The sequence below is a fragment of the Canis aureus genome, chromosome 29, assembly GCF_053574225.1.
Source record: "Canis aureus isolate CA01 chromosome 29, VMU_Caureus_v.1.0, whole genome shotgun sequence".
NCBI lineage: Eukaryota > Metazoa > Chordata > Mammalia > Carnivora > Canidae > Canis > Canis aureus.
The window spans coordinates 33,883,238-33,905,157 of record NC_135639.1 but is presented as its reverse complement, the minus strand read 5'-3'; the positions used below and the strand labels follow the sequence as shown (position 1 = coordinate 33,905,157).

Below are 21,920 nucleotides of genomic sequence, written 5' to 3'. Positions count from 1 at the left end.
AGACCTGAAATCGGGTTCCGAATGGGGCCCCCCAAGGGGAGCCTGCTTCTCCTTCTGCCTATGTCTCTGCCTCTGTGTCTCTCCTGAATAAATAAAATCTCAAAAAAAAAAAAAAAAAGCACCTGTTGGGCACGTGTTACCAGTATAGAAAGCTCTTTGAAGGACAAGGCAAGACAAATCATTCATTCAACACTGCGAGCCGAGCCGGGCACCTGCTCCGGGCGAGGCGCACCTGCTGTCTGCGCAGGCGCAGGGGCGGGGCGGGGCGGGGCCTACGGGTCGTGGGAGCCGCGGGAGGAGCCGCGGGAGGAGCCGCGGGAGGAGCCGCGGGAGGAGCCGCGGGAGGAGCCGCGGGAGGAGCCGCGGGAGGAGCCGCGGGGCGGTGGGCCGCAGCCCCCGGGCGCGAGTAGGCGGTTCCCCTGGGGCTTGGCGCTCCAGGGGCGACGTGAGGAGCTGATTGGTTAGTTGGGTGAGGAGGCTTTCACGGTGTTCCGCACGCGGCTGCCTTTGGAGTTTGCTAAAACGATGGTGGAGAAATTTCGGGTAGTGTCAGGCCACAGGAGCTGTTGGAAGCGCGGTGCCTCTTTAATGCACCTGAGCTCTTCTTGAAGCAAACAAGCAGGCGGGAAGCAGTGTGCGTCCCTCTCCAGCGCTCCGGTGCGTAGCCCTTTGCAACCTCTGGTCACAAGCCACCCGGGTTATTCACTAGGACCCAGAAACTAAAAAACAAAACAAAACAAAACCAAACCTTTAGGTCCTTCTGACTTTGCTGATGGGATTGTAAAGCGGCACAACCTTCCTGAAAGATTTTGCAGTATCTGCCGAGCGAGCGTCTTAGGAAAGGCATTCCCCTCTGACCCTGGCAGCCCCCCTCCAGATACCTCCCCCAAATACTCAGAATTGAGAACAAAAAAAATTCTGATAAAAATGTTCACTTCAAGGTTGTTTAAACTGTATAAAATTGGAAGCAATGAAGAATGTTAATAATCATGGCGTATTTTCATAATGGATTACGATATAGTCATTTTTGATGAATGTTTAATCCTGGGAAATATGCACTGTATAAGTTAAGTGACAAAAGCAAAACAAAAAAATATAACAAAAACATTTAAAAAATGGTAGAAGTATATTTTTAACAAACATAGAGATATATGCATATGGAAAAGATTGCAATGTTCTTAGTGGTTTGCCCCTGGAAGGAGGGGATTTCAGGTGATTTTCATTTTCTTTGAACCTTTCTGTGTTTTCCCAAATTATCCTCAATAATCATGCCTGGTTTATATTTAGAAAATTAAAATACATCTTTACTTTTGGTAAAAAATTAAAGTGTGTTCAAAGGCTAAATGGCATCTGTTGTTTCCTGACCTGAAGAAGTTGTCATGGTTTGGAAAATAGAACCTAACAAAAGTGAATCTCCCTTGAAAAAAATCCGACAGGCTCCTTGACCTCACGAAAGCTTTTCATTCCTTCTCTGCTGTGACTTTATTGAACACATCTCCTTCCAGTAGTGAGGATGAGTCTGGCACTTGAGGAGCCCAGGAATATTCTCCAGATTTTCTGGCAAGCCCATGCTAGCGTAGGTAAAAGACTCAAAGGAACTATCAAAAGCAACAGCTAACATTTATTGAATGCTTACTCTATGCCAGCCATGATGCTAAGTGCAAGACACACAGACACATGCACCTGCTCACATGCACACACATGCTTTTCTGAATTTATTAATATATTTCATTTTCACAGTGATCTTATGAAGTTGGTACTGTAACTACTCCCACCTTAAAGATGAGAACACTGAGGCCCAGAAGAGTAGTATGCTCCATGTCACACACTAAGTAAGTCAGACTGTCAGAATTTGGATCCAGGTCTGATGGTGCTAAATTGAGAAGTGGGAAAAGCAATAGATGGGGAGGAGAGAAAAGAGAGAGAGAAACCAAAGAGGGGAGAAGCCCCCAGTAACCACAGGGTTTTCACCACTTCCCTCTGAAGGGTACGCTGGAATGAGTGCCAAGAAGCACGTCAGAGTAGGGGGAAGATCATGGCCTTCACATTTGTGGGCCTCAGTGATTCCAGGTGAGCCTGGACGAGGGTCCCTCACCTCCAAGAGCAGCAGTAAAAAGATGAAAAACAAGTCGCATGTGACTGTGTTGGTATTTGATAAAGTTTTCTCTCGAAGGTTAAGAAAGAGGCACAAGTTTCTGGAGTGATCCTGAGGAGAACTTTTGGGTGTCTTCAAGAACTCGCCAGGTGGATAGCAAGGCTCTTCGTTCCAGCTTCACTTTTGAACAGATGGCTCTCCTGTGCGTCAGATGGAAGAACTCCTAGAGCTGTCCTCCTGTTCGGCAGCCCCTATTAAGCTTGGTTCTGGCACCCACATAGAACGCAGGTGGCGAGAGGTGGAGGCAGGTAAGAGGAAGAGTTTTCTGAGGTCTCTGAGCAAAAGAAGGGAAAGAAAAGTTAGAGGTTTCCTGTGAAAGTAATGGCTGTTGCTCGTAACAGAAGGGGAGACTGTGACAGAATAAAGTGTGGTGTGGGGATGAGCCCCTTGTGGGGAAGGAAGAGGGGACCGGTTCTTCATACCTGTCACCAGGTTGTCTTCACTGGCACATTACGGCTGTGGTGTGTCTAATATCACCCAAGGGAGTCCTGTGTGACGGGGGGCAGTGGGGAGGATGAATGGGAAGCAGCAGTTGGGGGTCTGGCAGAGGAGGATATGGCAGTGGGCACCTGACCCGTAGGAAGCATGCCAACTCTCAGAGCTCATGTTGCCCTGCACTATTCTCTGTGGGGCCCATTTAAAATATAAAAGAGGAAGGGGGGCAGCCCGGGTGGCTCAGTAGTCTAGTGCCGCCTTCGGCCCGGGGTGTGATCCTGGCAACCCAGGGTCAAATCCCACATCAGGCTCCCTGCATGGAGCCTTCTTGTCCCTCTGCCTATGTCTCTGCCTCTCTCTCTCTCTGTGTCTCTCATGAATGAATAAATAAAACCTTTAAAATGTTTTTAAAGATATAAAAGAGGAAGGAAATTAACTGAGCACACTGACTGCTATCTATCATACACGGTACTGAGTCCTCTCACCTTATTTAGTTCTGTAAAAATTCGTGGGTCCATGTTACACCCATTTTACATACAAGGAGAAAAAAGCGTAGTAATGTTTGCTACTTGTTCAAGGGCTTTTGAGCAAGTAAATAACAAAGCCGAGATCCAACCTAACATCTGCCTGATGTCAAAGACTGTTTCAGTTTCCTTTTCATGTTGACTCCAGAGATCAGCTGGATGGAGGCCCTGTGTTCATTGTTTAACCATACTCACTTTTAAAGTTCTAATTTGGGGATCTCTGGGTGGCTCAGCGGTTTAGTGCCCACCTTCAGCCCAGGGCGTGATCCTGGAGTCCCAGGATCGAGTCCCACGTTAGGCTCCCCATATGGAGCCTGCTTCTCCCTCTGCCTGTGTCTCTGCCTCTCTCTCATGAATAAGTAAATAAATAATCTTAAAAAAAATAAAGTTCTAATTTGACCAAGTCAGTGGTTTTTAACCTTATGTGAGCATAAGGATTCCTGGGATACTTGTTAAAAGGTATCAATTCTTGGGCTCTATTCCTAGACCTATTGATTAGAATTTCTGTAGGAGGATCCCGAGAATCTATGTTTAATAGGCTCCAAACCTAATTCCCGTGTGCTCAGGCAACTTTGGTCAACATTGGTGTAGGCAGATTTTCACATTTATGGATATAAACTCAGTTGGCTATATGCTGTTTATCTTTGCAGGGTTTTATGTGGTTTAGGAAGTAAAATCTCTCATATTTATGTACTTTCCCCTGATCCCTGTCCTATACTGCTCAGATTTTTTTGCATTATGACATTATTTAAAATAATCAATGGAGATTATGTTTGCATTAGGGGATAAGGCAAAAAAATACAATGATATTTTGCCCCCTATGGTGACATTCCCTATTTTACTTTGTATGTTAGAGCTGAACTTTTTATTTGCATGGATTGAATTGGAAGGAATTCTCTGGTTAAGCATCAGGAGTGAATTTTGGTTAACACAACTACAAAAGGCCAAGGTACATATTTAACTTTTTAACATTGCCTTTGGTAGCCTCTGGTGCTCTTCCAGCTTTGTCCATCTGAATGGGTTTAAGAGGATGTTGTTTCATCTACATTCATAAAATCAAAGAGAAATAGAGATTTGGGGGAATTGGAAAGATAATTAGGCCTAAACCATTTTGGATTGAAATACTCAAATGTCAAGTCTAATAATGCTTTTCAGGAGTATCCAGCTATGCACGATTTATGTGAAATTTGCAGTTATAGGAGGAGGTCACTGGAGATCCAGTATTCTAGTCTCAACAATTGGCAGGTTGCACAGGGGAGCAGAATTCTCTAATAACTAACAATTTATAAAATTAATATCCCTCTGTTCCCCTCCTTCCTACTCAATATCAGCATCTAGCCAAAAAAACTATAAATAAATCTTGAGAAGATGCAGGACTTCAGGAAGTGTGCTGAAGGGTCATGTTGGAGAATTCCTATGGTTTCAGACAAAGCCATTACCAAATATGAATCTGGTAGGATTTGTTCAGTTATTAATTGGAAGAGAGAAAGTTGATAGAATGATTCAAAAGAAAATGATCTGAATATGAGATATTTAAAAAGCCTTCAGAAAATGGATGAAGTCCGCTGATATTTTTGTGAGAATGACTATTTTTATGATTATGCTCAGTCAGTTAAGCAGCTGCATTCTGCTCAGGTCATGATCCAGGGGTTCTGGGATCGAGTCCCTGAGTACGGCTCCCTGCTCCTCCCTCTCCCCTGCCTGTGTTCTCACTCATGAGTTCTCTCAAATAAATAAAACCTTAAAAAAATCTTGCTTAGAGAGGATTCACTTTAAGTATGAGGATTAAATGAGTTTTGACTATAGAACATCTAGCATGGTATCTACTCAGGATTCTGGAATTTTAGTAATTTTTGTTGTTAAAATGTAATCTTTTTTAGCACCAATTATACTTGGATAACATGTTTAACATTTGGTCTTCAGGACAATTACCATTTATTACATGCTATTTGTTAGACACACTTTTTATGATTTTTGATTTTATTAAATTCAATTAATTAACACATTACTGGTTTCAGAGGTAGAGGTCAGTGATTCATCAGTCTGATAGAACACCCAGTGCTCATCATATCGTGTGCCTTCCTTAATGTCCATCACCAGTTACCCTATCCCCTCCATTCACCTCCCCTCCAGTGACCCTCAGTTTGTTTCCTATGATTAAGAGTTTTTTATGGTGTGCCTTCCTCTCTGTTTTCATTTTGTTTTGCTTTACCCTCCCTTCCCCTATGATCTTCTGTTTTGTTTCTTAAATTACACATAGAAGATCATAGGATAATTGTCTTTCTCTGATTGACTTATTTCACTTAGCATAATGCCCTCTAGTTCAATCCATGTCATTGTAAATGGCAAGATTTCATTTTTTTGATGGCTGAGTAGTATTCTATTGTATATATACACCACATCTTCTTTATCCATTCATCTGTCAATGGACATCTAGGCTCTTTCCATAGTTTGGCTATTATGGACATTACTGCTGATAAACATTGGGGTGTAGGTGCTCCTTCGGATCACAGCAACTATATCTTTGGGATGAATACCCAGTAGTGCAATTGCTGGGTCGTAGGGTAGCTCTATTTTCAACTTTTTGAGGAACCTCCATACTGTCTTCCAGAGTGGCTGCACCAGCTTGCATTCCTACCAACAGTTTAGGAGGGGTTCCCCTTTCTCTGCATCCTTGCCAACACCTGTTGTTTCTTGTATTGTTACTTTTAGCCATTCTAACTGGTGTGAGGTGGTATCTCATTGTGGTTTTGAATTGTATTTCTCTGATGCCAAGTGATGATGAACATTTTTTCATGTGTCTGTTAGCCATTTGTATGTCTTCTTTGGAGAAATGTCTGTTCATGTCTTCTGCCCATTTCTTGATTGGCTTATTCTTCGGGTGTTAAGTTATTAGACATACTTTACATATGGGATTTCATTTGATTCTTACTAGGAGACAGGTGCTATTTTTAGTCCCATCACAGTTATGGAAACTGGCTGGTGATGATAAATTGTAACCTTGAATGTTACAGCTGATAAGTGAGGGAGCCAAGATTTGAATCCAGGTTTGACTGTAAAGGTGGTATCTTCCCTCCTTTCCATTTTTCTTTTTCTCTCCCTTTCTTCCTTACTTCTAAATTATTATAGAAAATCTCAAACATACACAAAATAACAAAATAGTCCATGGACACCCCCCAAACCCAGATAAACTTCCTTCAGTTTCAACAGTGATCAACTTCAGGTCAATCCTCTTTCATCTCCACTCCCAATCACCCCTCCCACCCCCAGATTATACACAAAATTCCTGACATCTTGGGGCACCTGGGTGGCTCCGCCAGTTAAGTGTCTGACTCTTAATTTTGGCTCAAGTCCTGATCTCAGGGTCATGATATTGAGCCCTGAGTCGGGCTCTGCTCAAGATTCTCTCTCTCCATCTCCCTCTGCCCCTCCCTTGCCACTCACTCTTTCTCTCTCTCAAAAAAAAATTCCTGACATCTTATCAGCTCAGCTGTAAATATTTTGGTATGTATTTCTAAAAGATAGGTACTCTTACTTAAACACAACCACCATATTATTGTTATACCTACAAGAAAATAACAATGATATTAACTAGCATCCAAGCAGTCTGAGATTTTCCTATCTCATCACTTTGACATTTCACATCTGATTCATAGGTTCCTCAAATCTCTTAATCTCTAGATTTCTTCCCTACGTTTTTTGTCTTGGAATGTTTTTGTTGGGGGGTCCCTCGTGGCTCAGTTAATGTCTCCCTTTGTCTCAGGTTATGATTCCAGGGTCCTGGGTTCGAGCCTTGCATTGGTGCCCCTACCCAAGGAGGAATCTGCTTCTTCCTCTGCCCCTCCCTTCCACTTGTATGTGGGCTCTCTCTCTCAAAAAAATAAAATCTTAAAAAAATGTATTTGCTGAAGAAACTGGTATTTGTCCTATAGAATTTTCTGCATTTTGGATTTTGGTTATTTCATTCCCATGGTGCTGTTTAGCATCTGTAAATCGCTTATTTACCTTTTTAAACAAAATTTCTGAGCTCCTACCATGTTTTTTTTAATATTTTATTTATTTATTTTTAAAATATTTTATTTATTTATTCATGAGAGACACACAGAGACAAAGAAAGAGAGGCAGAGACACAGGCAGAGGGATCCCTGGGTGGCGCAGCGGTTTGGCGCCTGCCTTTGGCCCAGGGCGCGATCCTGGAGACCCGGGATCGAGTCCCACATCGGGCTCCCGGTGCATGGAGCCTGTTTCTCCCTCTCTGTGTCTTTGCCTCTCTCGCTCTCTCTGTGTGACTATCATAAATAAATAAAAATTAAAAAAAAATAAAAATAAAAAAAGAGACACAGGCAGAGGGAAAAGCAGGCTCCACACAGGGATCCTGATGTGGGACTCGATCCCACGTCCCCAGGATCATGCCCTGGGCTGAAGGTGTTGCTAAACCGTCGAGCCACCCAGGCTGCCCTAAAGATATTATTTGTTTATTCATGAGACACACACACACACACACACACACACACACACACAGAGAGAGAGAGAGAGAGAGAGAGGCAGAGACACAGGCAGAGGCAGAAGCAGGCTCCATGCAGGGAGCCTGACGTGGGACTCAATCCTGGGTCTCCAGGATCACACCCTGGGCTGAAGGTGGCACTAAACCACAGCCCCCCAGGCTGCCCTCCTACTGTGTTTAAGGTGCTAGGTTCATCTACCTGGTTTCCTTACATGTGGAGCTTAGAGTCTTGTGAGGAACATAAACACTAGGCAAGCAAATAAACAGATATGAAATTTTATTTATATCATATAATATATAAATATGTACTGCTTATAATGTGAACACAACTCTGGTCTTCATAACACTGAAGTGAAGGGGTTTCTATTATATGGAAGCAACCGTTGCAAGGTCAAAAAGAAGCAGAGTTCAGGCCTTCCCTATCATGTCAACTACGTGACGCTAAGTGTTGGTAGCCAGGTGGGGGAAGGAAGGGGTGGGGTGGATGGATGGGAGTTGAGTGGGGTCGGAGGTGTCCCTTACTATCTCTGAACTCTGATGTCTTCATGTTTAAGATGTTAAGTAGTTGCAGCCCCAGCCCTATACCCAATCAACCAGAGAGTGTCCAGTTTGTGTGTGTGGCATCGACACTACATTGAGAAGTGTAGGTAAGTAAACTGCAAAGATTTTATAGCATCTCCAAGGAGCAGTAAACTGCAGGGAGGAAAACCTGTGTAAAGGACAGTCAGAAATGTAATAAAAAAAAAAAAAAAAAGTAAAGCCATCACCAAGTCTCAGCAGTTCACAGTGCTAAATTCCAAGCCAAAAAGAAAGATCCAAGCTGAATATTTCAGCAAATGTCTTTAGCCTCAGACACCTGGTTTGGAAACACACCACCACCTGTGCTGCATTAAACCTGCGAAAAACCCAGGAAGGAAATACAGTGTATGAGGCCAGAAAAGGGTGGGCTTCTGAATCCCTTAGGTCAAACAGCAGGCTGTAAATGACTCTTTTTAAAACAGACATATTACTTCCCAAGATTGCGGCCTGCCACAAAGGAAGGTACACACAGCAGTTGTTCCCAGCAAGAGTTATACTATATGGCTATTAGGGGGAATAGAAGCAGCTTGATTCTTGCCAATGACAGGAAATAAGGTCAAGTAAAGATAACAGGTCTTTGAATTAAAGAGGCTTTAAACACACATCCTGGCCTCACGGCTTTAGTAGTGAATAAGAATTATGGAATGCAGCGTCGGGTTTTCTTACTCCCTTTAAGCTAGACTCCTGAAACACACCGTTTCTGTGATTAACGCCAAGGAGGTCTGTGTGGGGAAGGCACCAGCTTCCTCATACCTTTGGCTTGTTTATGCTCTTTCTAAATAAACTTCACTGCCATGTTGCTAGTGAGATCTGGGCTGCTGGGACCATTTCACTAGTTAAAAGTCTTAACAAGTAGTGTATGTGATAGTCTTGGTGGTAAATACCTATAGCTTTAGAGGTCAAGACTGTCTTCCTTCTGTCTAGGTAAATGGGGAAGGGAGATCGTAGAACCCTGCCATAGAGGCTGGTGTGTTTCGATGTTGCTATAGTTTTCAAAGACAAGATATCCAACCAGGCTTTATTTAATTAATAAGACAGAGTATCAGTTCAGGGAGAATAGCAAAACAAAAGAAAAACAAACATCAAAAGATTGTTTGTTGTGTAGAGAAACACCTGGTCGTTAGTCTTCATTCTCTGCCCTGTTGTGCAGACTGTATTTATTATAGACCCACCTTGGTTTTCTTCCTCCCTGGGTGAGGGGGTTGGTGCAGGAGTAGGAGTAGGGGATAGAAGGAGGGAACTGAAGTCAGGCATCCAATTAGAACATTTAGGAAAGCAATCTAGTTCAGTCCTTGAGCCAACTGGCTATTCTACAGATAACCAGCTGGTTGACCAGACTACCTTTTTTTTTGATGCTTGCTGGCATTCATTCTAGTGCCCAGGACTATAGACCTGGGTTAACTCCCCCCACCCCCAGAACTGCTGAAGAAAGTACACGGATTCTTGGTGCCTTTAGAGTTTCTTTTTCTTTTCTTTTCTTTTCTTTTCTTTTCTTTTCTTTTCTTTTCTTTTCTTTTCTTTTCTTTTCTTTTCTTTTCTTTTCTTTTCTTTTCTTTTCTTTTCTTTCTTTCTTTCTTTCTTTCTTTCTTTCTTTCTTTCTTTCTGACAATCAAAATAGGAAAAAGATCTCGTTGACAGTTCAGAATGCTGGCCTAATTATGCCTGAGAGACATCATTTGTTAGAGACACTCAGAGGTGCGGCACGTGGAAACTGAGGCCAGTATTTGCTCAGACGCAGGGCGAAGGGTCAGGGTCATCTGTTTGCTTGCTGTGGGTCCTTAGGCAAGGCACTTTACATCCTGAACCTTGAACACTGGGGATAATGATACTATCTACTTTGTAGGGTTGCTAAGAAACTGAGATAATGCAGTGTTAAGCCTGATGCCTGGTGCAGAGTAAGGAAGAGTTCTGGAACTGCTAACTGTTCTCTGTGTTATCATTGTGATCTTTGTAGCTCACATATACCCTTATTGGCTTCATGGGAAGTCTATAAATCTAAAGTTTCACAAATGTTATTTCTGTGATGTAGAGAATGGTTTGAAGCCCTGTCGAATTTCCTTCCATGGTTTGATTTTAATAGATTTTGGTTCCTTGTTTTTTTTTTTTTTTCCTGAATTAAAAGCACAGATTTTTGCTTCTGAAGTGCTTAAAGGTTTTTTATATGTATAGAATGAGTTTTTCTTTTTTTCAATTGTTAAAAAAAAAGTAAATGAGTATTAGTGAAAAAGAAGTAATTCTATCACTCAGAGATTACCACGCTCCGCATTTTGGTGAATTATTATTGCACATGTTTCACAACTTTTCACCTAATTATGTATCGATTATCTTCTACATCATTAGTCTTCAGTGTCTTGTTTAATGGCAACAGAGAATTCTACAGGTGAGGCACCTCATTCATTTTAGCAATCCAATCATGACCCTTTCCAGTTTTTCCACTCTCAAATAGCATCATTGTTAAACTCCCAATCACCAGAATCCAAGATTTTGGTTTCCAGCTGTGGGCCTTCATGCCGCCTCTGCCTAAACCTATAGGTTTTCCTAAAAGTTAGAAATCCGCTACATCTAAAACTCACACCAAGGATACCCCTTTCAAAGACAGGGAAGTAAATTCCTCTCTTGTTCCCCAGTGAGAAGAGGCAAAATTGGGGTCATTTTCATGACAGCTATTACCACGTGTGAGGTGCTCCAAAGAGACATTCCTGTCCTTCCACATATTCCCCTAATCATAGGCAATTTCCTCACTGCAGTAGCAACCCCACCTTTCATGGGGGTGTCAAAATGTGTCATCCAAATATATAGTCCCTAAGACAAGGGGAAAGTTTACACACGTGTGTTCTGTGCAATGCTCTAGCGCCTTTAGACAATGTCTCCCCTTCTATTTTGGGCAGACGTGACTGGGAAAGGCTTTTTCTGTTTAAGTGGAATTTGGACTCATTTGAAGGATATATACATGACTTCACTTGCAGTTGAAGATGGGTTGTTTAATCCAGGAGTAGGGATTTCAAAAGGATTTGGATGTATGGGAAGAGCATGGGGGGGCGGGGTGTCTTGTGGGAAATTTTGGTTGGCTTCCCAGGCCTACTTAAGAGCTAGGCTACTCCTGGCCAAAAGTGTCAAGTAGGCGAGGGTTGTCTTCTGGGCCATGCCTTGCCTTCTCACTGTCTCAAGCACTAGGAATGTTGTGGATCTCATGTGGACCTCTGGCTCCCACTGAGCCAGCTGCTCAGGCCACCTTCTAGGGAAGCTCCTCACTGCGCGCTAGAAGAGGCCCAACCTTTGTCCTAGAGGAGGAGAGCAATTTTTCTTTCTGCTGGCAGACAGAGGTCTGTAGGGACACAAAGGTTACTGTAAGTATAAAATAGTTTCCTATGGGTGAAGCTGATGTTTGGGGTGCTTAGGATAAGGAGTATGTAGAGGCGCCACAAGTAGAGTGGCCATCTAAACACCCGACACTCAGTTAAATTCAAATTTCAGACAAACAGCAAAGAATATTTTTTAGTATAAGTGTGTACCTTGAATGCACTCTCTCTTATATTTATGATTTCCCCCATTTTTTGAGTTTTTTTCCTCACACCCAATTTGAAAGCGTTTTTGTCTTAAGCCATCTTTCCAAAGCATTGAAATGAGATTTAGAGAAACAGTAACTCCCTCTTATCACGCTCATTTCTTTGTAGTGTGTAATAGTTAACTAGAGCACACACTGTAACAAGTACAGTGGGCTCAGACAAGGTTAGGGACAAACATCCCTTACTTTTGAAGAACACAGCCTCACTCGTAGGAACAGACTACAGAGTACTGGAAAGGGGCCAACTAGGCCAGATGTTCAGCTCGCTCCTGGCAGGATGTTTTCTAGAAAGATCGATGGTCAGTTGGTGAGTTTGCTAACTGGAAAGTAGGAAGGAGGTGACTGTGGCACCAGGCACACGGTAAGTGTTTGGTGAACATTACTGTTGTTATTAGTTGATCTATTGTCAGAGGCTTAATGTATTTATAGTTTATGATTTTATAAACAACAATGTGATAAATACTTCTGTAGTTTTAATCTTTACACAAATCCTCAGTCTTAAAGTTTTGCATGATTCTTAGAATTTTGTAGATGAGACAGATAAGATCTAGGGAGCCAGCTTGTGACTCGGTGTTGTTACATTTTCAGGAATTTCATAATGTGGTACAGCCATTTAAAAAATAAAATTATATAAGCATAACTAAATTATAATGCAATAAATTATGTATTAAATAAGTAAACCAAGGTCATAAATACTCAAAACTCATCACCTACTAGTTATTGTATTTTACTATAATTGAAGCTCTTGGAGTTGTGTGTGTTGTATGTGAAGGGTGGAAATACTGGAAAATGATGTGCTACTGCATGTCTGTGTTCAAAGTGGTGTCAGTGACCGAGTAATGGCATGTTACCTGGAAATCAGCCATGGTGGGAGATTTTATACCATGGAAATTGGCAAGTGGTACAAATCAGGGCCATGTTTTATTGTTGTTAAATGTTTATGTTGTAGTATTTATACCACTGCAGGGAAGTGAAATAGCTACATAGCTAATGACAGAACTGGAAGAGGAATCCATTTCTCCTGACGCTGTCAGAGCTTTTTGGACCATGTTTTGGAAAGCTGTTATTGTCTTTTTTTTTTTAATTTTATTATTATTATTATTATTTTTAAGATTTTATTATTTATTCATGAGACACACAGAGAGAGAGAGAGAGAGAGAGGCAGAGACACAGGCAGAGGGAGAAGCAGGCTCCATGCAGGGAGCCTGATGTGGGACTCGATCCCGGGTCTCCAGGATCAGGCCCTGGGCTGAAGGCGGCGCTAAACTGCTGAGCCACCCGGGCTGCCCTGTTATTGTCTTTTTAATCCTTACCTTACTAGTATACTCTAACACCTCTTAAACTTCCAAGCAGTCTTCACCCAAAAGCATGGAACTGTTTAGGCTATTGAGAAAGTCAGACATTTATGAAGCACTTACTGTGTGCTAAAGATGGAGAACACAAAGATGAATAAGACATAGAGTGTTCTCAAATAGTGATGCCCCAGACTGTGGGTCCCTGAGTTGATGAAAGACTTAAGTCCTTGCCTTCTATTAAATTAAAGAAAATAAATCAAGTCATATGTACATATATAATGTAGTTAATTTTCATCATTAACATGTAAAATGTACACAATAATATAAATTAGATATATATACACACACAGTTGCTTTATTATCACGTGGTGGTCTATACCTTGAAAAAATATAAATAGGGTCTTATTATAGTAAAAAGAGCTAAGGGAGGCAGAAAAAGATAGTGATGGATAGTATGAGCTCTGAAGTCAGACTAACTTGGGTTCAGGTCCTGACTTGATCCCCTACTAGCTCTACTACCTTGGGCAAATTACTTAACTTCCCTAAACTTTGGTTTCCTTGGGACAATAAAAATAGTAATCTCCTCATAAGGTTCGTTTGAAGAGTAAACAACAATCTAAAGTGCTCTGTGCCTGGTATGGAATCAGCACTCACAAAGTGTCAGCTTAAGATACCTTGAAGAAATAAGTCTTAAAAGAGAAAAATATTAATTCTTTGGGATTGCACACAATTCACGGATTCCTGAAGTTGGAATTTCTGCTAAGTAAATCCTGGTTTACTCTGGAAGGATTACCTCCAGGCTTAGAGTAGAGACTTCTAAGAGCTCCAAGGTACCCCTGGACCCCTGAGCTTGTCCTTGTCCTCTGGTGACCTGGCCCCACGTCTCATCTCACCCATAACTGACTTGTCCCTCACCCCTTCCTGTGTCTCACTTCCAACCTCGGCAGTCTGCCCAATGTGCTCTTATTCGGTCACCAAAGATTTCCTGAATCATCTTTTTATGGTGTTTGACACTCTGATAACTGCTTTTATCTTTAGGTAGGTTTGGCCAATACAGCTTTTAACTTTATGTACCCAAAGGTAGAAAAAAGCAGAGGCAAGGAGGCTTGAGGAAAGACGTGGAAAGGGGTAAAAATATTTGTTAAATCTGTGTTTTCACTTTGGTTTATTTTAAGAATGAATATTACTCAGAAATATCAGAGTGGAGTACTGCTATATTTTTGGAAAGTGACATTCTTCTTATTAAGCTTTTTAGTAGTGATTCTATAGTCAGAATTATTTAGTTACATGTATACCATGTGTTTCATCCCTCTTCCTATAGCTCAGCTATTCCTCTGGGCCATATTCCTTTTAGGAGTATGTTCTTTAAGAAGCACGTCTAGTGAGAGTCTTTTGGTGAATTTTCTGTTTTTGTTTACCTAAAAGTACCTTTACTCTCATTCATGAAAGATAATTTCTCTAAGTCCATAATTTTAGGTTGAAAGTTATTTTCTCTCAGCACTTTGAAGGTCTTATCCCACTGTCTACTGACTCCTGTCATTGAGAAGTGTTCGCTAAGCTTAATTTTAATTTTAATTCCTCTGAAGGAGTCCATCTTTGCTCTCTAGCTACTTTATTTATTTATTTATTTATTTATTTTAAATATTTATTTATTTATTTATTTATTTTTTATTTATGATAGACACACACACACACAGAGGCAGAGACACAGGCATGGGGAGAAGCAGGCTCCATGCTGGGAGCCCGATGTGGGACTCCATCCCGGGACTCCAGGATTGCAACCTGGGCCCAAAGGCTGGCGCCAAACCGCTGAGCCACCCAGGGATCCCCTCTCTAGCTACTTTATTTATTTATTTATTTATTTATTTATTTATTTTTATTTCTGTAATTTATTTTATTTTATTTTATTTTATTTTTTTATTTTATTTTAATTTATTTTTTATTGGTGTTCAATTTTCCAACATACAGAATAACCCCCAGTGCCCGTCACCCATTCACTCTAGCTACTTTAAACATCCTTTCTTGGTCTAGAATTCACTGCTTTGAATGCATTGGAATTCCTGAATAAGAGATTGGAATCAGATCAATTTGGGAAAATTCTCAACATTCTCTTTTACTGTCTTCTGGAGTACCAATTAAGTATCTGTGGGACCTTCTCACTAACTTTTTGTTTACTTACCCTCTTTTTCATATATTTGGCTTTCTTTATGTGTTGTCTTCTGTTAAATTTCTTCAGACCTATTTGGTTTCTTTAGTTGTGATTTTTTTTTTTTAAATCTGTGGCTTAACCCTTGCATTGAATTTTAAATTTAAATTTAAATATTTTAATTTCAAGAAGTTATAGTTGGTTTGTTTTTAGATGAGTTTTTATTTGTGTTTTTGATTCTTTCTATTTCTTAAAAACATATTAAACATTCTTATTTTATGTTTTGTTTCCAGTAATTCTAATACCTGAAGTCTTTATGAATCAAGTTCTTTTATTGGTTGTTTCTGCTGATTTCCACTCTTGGTGTCTTATTTCCTTTTGTGTAATTTTTGATTGTGAATTCATTTGCTGACACTTTTATTTATTTTATTTTTAAAGATTTTACTTATTTATTCATAAGAGACACAGAGAGAGAGAGAGACAGAGACATAGGCAGAGAGACAAGCAGGCTCCATACAGGGAGCCTGATGTGGGACTTGATCCCGGGACTCGAGGATCGCGCCCTGGGGCAAAGGCAGACACTTAACTGCTGAGCCACCCAGGCATCCCAACTTTTTATTTTAAATGAAATTTTCCTTGCCTTTTTTTGGCACAATGTAGATACCAAAATTTATGGCCCCAAATCTCTGTATGTGGTCAAATTTGTGGTTATATAATCTCAGGGAAATTTTAATTTTAGTTTTTTTCTTGTTTCACCCAGAGCCAGGGCTGTGCCAGACCATTTTCTTTGTTGTTTGCCACTGCTGGGTGGATTTTCTTCTAGTTTACCTTTTTCTCAGGGCATAGGCTACTTGAGTCCTGGCTTTCTGCAGGCTAGTCTGGCCCTTCACTCTACATGAGATACCTGCAGATCCATAGATGCCCCCAGTGGAGGCAGTCACTTAACTCTGGCCTCCTGCTTCAACTGTGGCCTCAGGAAGGTAAAATACTGTTATTTTCTTGGAAACTTGTTTGCTTATTTAAAGGAGGGCTTTGGGGATGCCTGGGTGGCTCAGCGGTTAAGCATCTAGCTCATCAGTCTCCCTGCATGGAACCTGCTTCTCCCTCTGCCTGTGTCTCTGCCTCTCTCTCTCTTTGTGTCTCTCATGAATAAATAAGTAAAATCTTAAAAAAAAATAAAGGAGGGCTTTCTATGTTTTGTTTAGCATTTTATTTATTCATAGGGGGGAGAGGTGGAGAGTAGGGAGAGAGAGAGAGAGAGAGAGAACCTTAAGCAGGCTTTATGCCCAGCGTGGATCTCAGCCCTGAGCCTCAATCTCACAACCCTGAGATCATGACCTGAGCCAAAATCAAGAGTCAGACACAACCAACTGAACCACGCAGGTGCCTCTTTTGTTTAGCATTTTCAACTTTTTTTTCCCGTCACCATAGTGTTTCAGGATAGCTAGGCGACTGTATTGCTAGAAATGGAAATCTGTGTGCTTTTGTTTTGATTGCTGATTTTCTGAGAATGCTTTTATTATATCTTGGAGCTATTATTTTCTGGCAGCCCAAGAAAAATTAATTTTGGACAATGTAAACCAGGAGAAAAATGGGGTTCATTTGACAGAAACTCACTTTCTAGGAAACTCAACTCTTTTGGCTAACTCTGCAGTCTAGTCTGCTTACATAGTGGCCATCATCAGGTATTTATTGAGCTCAGGACTGCTAAGGAATGGCAGAGCTAACTAACAGACATAGAGGGGCCCCTTCCTGAGGCCTCTCTAAGAAATTCACAAACAAGCATTATGGATTCTCATGCTGCTTGGAGAGGAAGGGCCAAATCGTCCCTTAGACTGGCTTCTCATTTGCAGATGAGTGGATTGGTGCCAGAGAGAACATTTCCTTCAGGATCATGGAGCTGGTTAGCAGTGGCTGGGACTCCCCTCAAAGATACAAATGCAGAAAGTTCATTATTATTTTTAAAATTTTGCTTATGAATTTATTCAGACTTCTGTTCACTGAACATTAATTGAATACCTTCTCTATGCTAGGTCATAGGATGCCCTTTAGCTAGTAGGTACTCAGTAAATGGTAATGTACACACGTATTTGCCTATGTATAGAAACAGACCCTCAATTGCTTGTAAATATCTTTTACTCCCCCCCCCACCCCAACACTGAGCTACATCCTTCCCTTAATATAGGTGAGAAGTTTGAGGTTAATGGAGAGAATGATAAAACAGGGTAAGTTGTTACAGAGCCCATGGGATATGGTTAGGATTGTCTGAGCTCAGTGTCTTTACTGGATCAAGACTCAGAGAGGGAAGGAAATCAGTGAGAGTTGGCTGCTGGCATATATTTGAGTCTTTTTTTTTTTTTTTTTTAAGGATTTTATTTATTTATGAGAGGCACAGAGAGAGAGAGGCAGAGACACAGGCAGAGGGAGAAAACAGGCTCCCCACAAGGAGCCCGACGCAGGACTCGATCCCAGATCCTGGGATCATGCCCTGAACTGAAGGCAGACGCCCAACTGCCGAGCCACCTAGGCGTCCCTGTATTTGAGTCTTGACACTGCCACATACTAGCTGTTAGGCTAGCTCTGAGCCTTAGTTTCCTCTTCTGTAGAATGGGAATTACTGCTACTGAGTGCTATGCACTCCAGAGACACTGTCTTTGTCTTTAAGAATATGTATGAAAAAGTCAGAAAAGAGATTTCTGTAATGTCCTAAGTAACAAGAAAAACTCATCTTTAATCTATTATGCCAAGAAGTTCATGTGGTTCTATTTAGCTAGGTAGGTGTACCTATAGTCTGGCTTACACTGGCAAAGAAGGACGGTCATTTCTGTGAACTGACTACTCTTTCTCCTCAGAGAATGAACCTACTAAGTTTGGTCTTTAGCTTTTATACCTCAAATGAGGCTACTATCATGTAGATTTACCTAGCCACTAGGTGGCCAGAGTTATTCATGAAAGGCTGCAGTTAGCAACGAAATCATAAAAATCTTAAAATTTCTTGCATTTGGAGAATCTGCTGTGCAAAACCAAATCCTGTTTGAGTGTAGAAGCTAACAAAAACAAACAGCAGCAACAAAGCAAACAAACATCTTGACACCCTAGGAAAAAGCCGTAGTTCATTGTTTGATGAATGAATGAATCCAACTCTGCTTCCAAAGACAATGCTGCTCATTCAGAAACTGTCAAGAGTAATTTTTCACGACTTCAGAGTTAGGTTTTTAAACTCCCTGCCAGTTCCCACCATGGAAGCAGGACTCCTGGACGGATCCATTTGGAACAGCGTTTGCGGGACCCAAGTAGCTGATGCTGGATGGGGTGCTGGCTGCCTGGGAGGGAGTGTTTAAGGGGGGAGGTTTGCACAGCCATGGACGATGAGAAACATGGAAGGGCTGGAGTGAAGGGTTCTTTTGCAATAGAAACCTTTCATAAGCCATGCCTGGTGGGTGGCATCCCAGATGGACCTCTGTTGGGTTGGAGCTTATGAAATGGTTCAGCCTGATATCTGCCCTGCTCTCAGGGTAGAAGAAGGTTTGCTTATTGAGGAGAGTGAATTGGACACAGATGCTGCAGGCCATGGGCTTGCCCTGGCTTGCCCGTCTTCCTGGCAAGACAAGCAGTTATTAGAGGCTGGTGACGACTCCCTGTGTCTGGGGACGAGCTGTCTGCATTTCTAGGAGACGGCTCCTTCCCAAGGGGAAAGAAAGGTGCCAGGCTGTAGAAGGGTCCAATTATTGGCAGCTCTATTTTGCAGAATGATTGTCTTTGAGTGAAGTATGTGTTACAGAATTAAACTTGGTATTTTTAATTAACATAAAAGAGTCTCAGTTCTCACATGCTATATATATGTATAAAAAAAAATTATTTACACACCTCTCAGTAAATGGCTTCAGAGCCACTTTACTACCTGAGAATCTTCTTGGTCAGTGTCCCAAGGGAAATTGTGAATGTTTGATTTCATAAATGGGTTTTTAATAAATTTGTGTTTTGAATGACACTTTTGTTTAACTTACTTAGGACTTCTGTAAATCTTTGCTATCACTATCAAAGGTAAGCCATTTCTGCTAACACTGTTGTATTCAGATCTGAGGGGTTGAATGGGCCATGGCTCTCTTACCAGGGCCAAAATAGAATAATTTTCCAGGAGCTTTTGGATATTTATGGCCTACCATCATAAGCTGAAAAACTGGCATCCCCATTCCAGGGTCTTGAGGTGAGTTTGTGCTTGGTGGCTAATGGTTCAGAGGACTATTCTGACCTTGACCTTTGAGTAAACCAATGAGTTAATGCCACTGACCCAGCTCTGTGACTGCAACAACAGGCACCTCTGGATTTGGGAATCCCATTTGACTTTTAATCCTAGTTTTGCTGATGTACAAACTGTATGACCTTGTATAATCTAATCAACTACTCAGAACCTTGTGAAATGGAGAAATAATGCCTTCTTCACAGGACAGTGTGGATGAGAATAAAATGAGTTAATGTGCCAAGTGCCAAATTAAAAACTTGCCAGTGGACAATGACTGACAGTGGCCCAACTACTTCTACCCTCAGAGTCCACCTCACTTTGAAAGTAGGGGGATAATCAGAAAGGCTGCAGATTCTTTTTCTTTTTTCTTTAGGCACAGAGAAGAGTTTGAACCTCTTGAAGTAGATGACTCCCAGATTTGTAGTCCAGCCTCAATACCTCTCCCAGAACAGAACATGAGAGACTCCTAACTCTGGGAAATGAACTAGGGGTGGTGGAAGGGGAGGTGGGGGGGGTGACTGGGTGACGGGCACTGAGGAGGGCACTTGATGGGATGAGCACTGGGTGTTATTCTATATGTTGGCAAATTGAACACCAATAAAAAATAAATTTATAAAAAAATACCTCTCCCAGGTTTCAGGCTTATGTGGAATATTCACAAATGATGATTCTATCGTGTTAGGCTGAAGCACACAAACACAAAACTCATCTCTGCTTCTGCCGCCCAATCCCCCAACACAAGCCCCAACCAGGAAACCTGGTTTCCCTTTCTTTGTTTTTTTCTGTTAAGAACAACAGCATTAGGGATCCCTGGGTGGCGCAGCGGTTTGGCGCCTGCCTTTGGCCCAGGGCGTGATCCTGGAGACCTGGGATCAAATCCCACGTCGGGCTCCCGGTGCATGGAGCCTGCTTCTCCCTCTGCCTGTGTCTCTGCCTCTCTCTCTCTGTGTGTGACTATCATAAATAAATAAAAATTAAAAAAAAAAAATTAAAAAAAAGACTTTAAAGAACAACAGCATTAAAAAAAAAACCAGCATTGTTCAAGATGCACAGACTTGAGCTTAAAGATTTATTTATTTATTTTAGAGAAGAGGGAACCAGAGGGAGCTGGGGGGTGGGGTGGGGCAGAGAGAGAGAGAGAGAGAAGCAACAGACTTTCTGCTGAGCAGGGAGCTGGTCAGTCAGTCACGGGGCTCCACACAGGGCTCAATCGCAGGATCCTGAGATCATGTCCCCAGCCGAAACCAAGAGTCAGAGCCTCAACCACCTGAGCCACATAGGAACCTCATGCTGATTTGAACTTGGAGTCAGTCATCTTTGTCTCCTTTTTGACTTTCATCCTCACACAGTAAACCTCTAAATCCAACTAAAGCCTCCTTTCTTCTTCCTCCCTCCCTCCCAGCCTCCATCCTCCTTTCCTTTATTCATGCCCTTCTCTGTGCTGCAGCTCAGATTTGATAGAAAGTGTCTGTGGAGGTTGTTCAGGTCTTCTTATCCCTTCTTACCCCATCCTGTCATTTCTCATCAGAGTTTATCTGGCTCTGGCATTGGCCTCTCCTGTCATTGTCCACCCCAACCCCCAACACACACAAATTCAGTTGCCTCCTCAGCTTCCTGTGTGCCATTTTCCTGCTCGTGATCTTCCAAAGGTTCCATGTGGTCTGCAGGAAAGATTCCTTAGTTCAGTTTGCCCACCTTTCCCTTCCGATGTAATCTCTCATTTTCTCTGCTCCAGCCATGTATGTTCGCATACTGGAATTGTCACTCCCTTTCCCAGCCAAGTTCTTCATCTTCCATCTACCCACCTCATCTTCTAGTTACTACTTAATCTAGGAGGTCTTCTAGACTCTTTCTTAATTGGTTGGAATTGCAGTCCTTCCTGACATTCGTGTACTTGCTTCAGCACCCAAACTTTCTTCCATATTTCATCCATACTTTCTTTATTCTATTGTTGGGGTTACATTCCAGAGTCAAATAAGACATGATCTATGAGATGCCCCCAACAGCCAATATGTCACCCTGGGTGATAATGCAGCATAGTAGCTAAGAGTTGGCTTCTCTGGTGTCAGATGGATCTAGGTCCAGATCCCAGCTGTACCACTTATTAGCTGCATGATTGAGCAAACTTTTCATCTCCTTCACCTCTGTTCCCCCATCTGTAAAGCTGAGGAGTAGGAGTGCCCACTTCACATGGTTATACATGAAGGGGATAATATGTGGTAAAGCACTCAGCATAGTGGCTGGCACCTCGTAAGTGATTCAAGAAATGATTGTTATTATCCTTTATTTTCTCACTTTAACTTTCCATGGCTGGTTTAGCAGTAATGAAGATGAATAGTGATACCAAATTTCTTTTTCTAGGCCTCTGTAAACTGTATGGTCAAAAGACTGCAAATGGAAGTCAGAGAAATGGAAGCAATAGTTTACCAAGTTGTAAGATTTTCAAAGGCAAAGATAATGTTACATTTATCTTT

The 21,920-nt window shown here is 41.7% G+C and overlaps 1 long non-coding RNA gene across 1 annotated transcript; it reads left to right on the top strand.

Moving 5' to 3' along the window:
- The first annotated feature begins 356 nt into the window (after window positions 1-356).
- On the top strand, window positions 357-19,949 carry LOC144300828 (uncharacterized). The gene is made up of 3 exons (XR_013367599.1): window positions 357-657; window positions 2,174-2,403; window positions 19,820-19,949. It is a non-coding gene; the product is annotated as an uncharacterized LOC144300828 (long non-coding RNA).
- The last annotated feature ends 1,971 nt before the right edge of the window (window positions 19,950-21,920 follow it).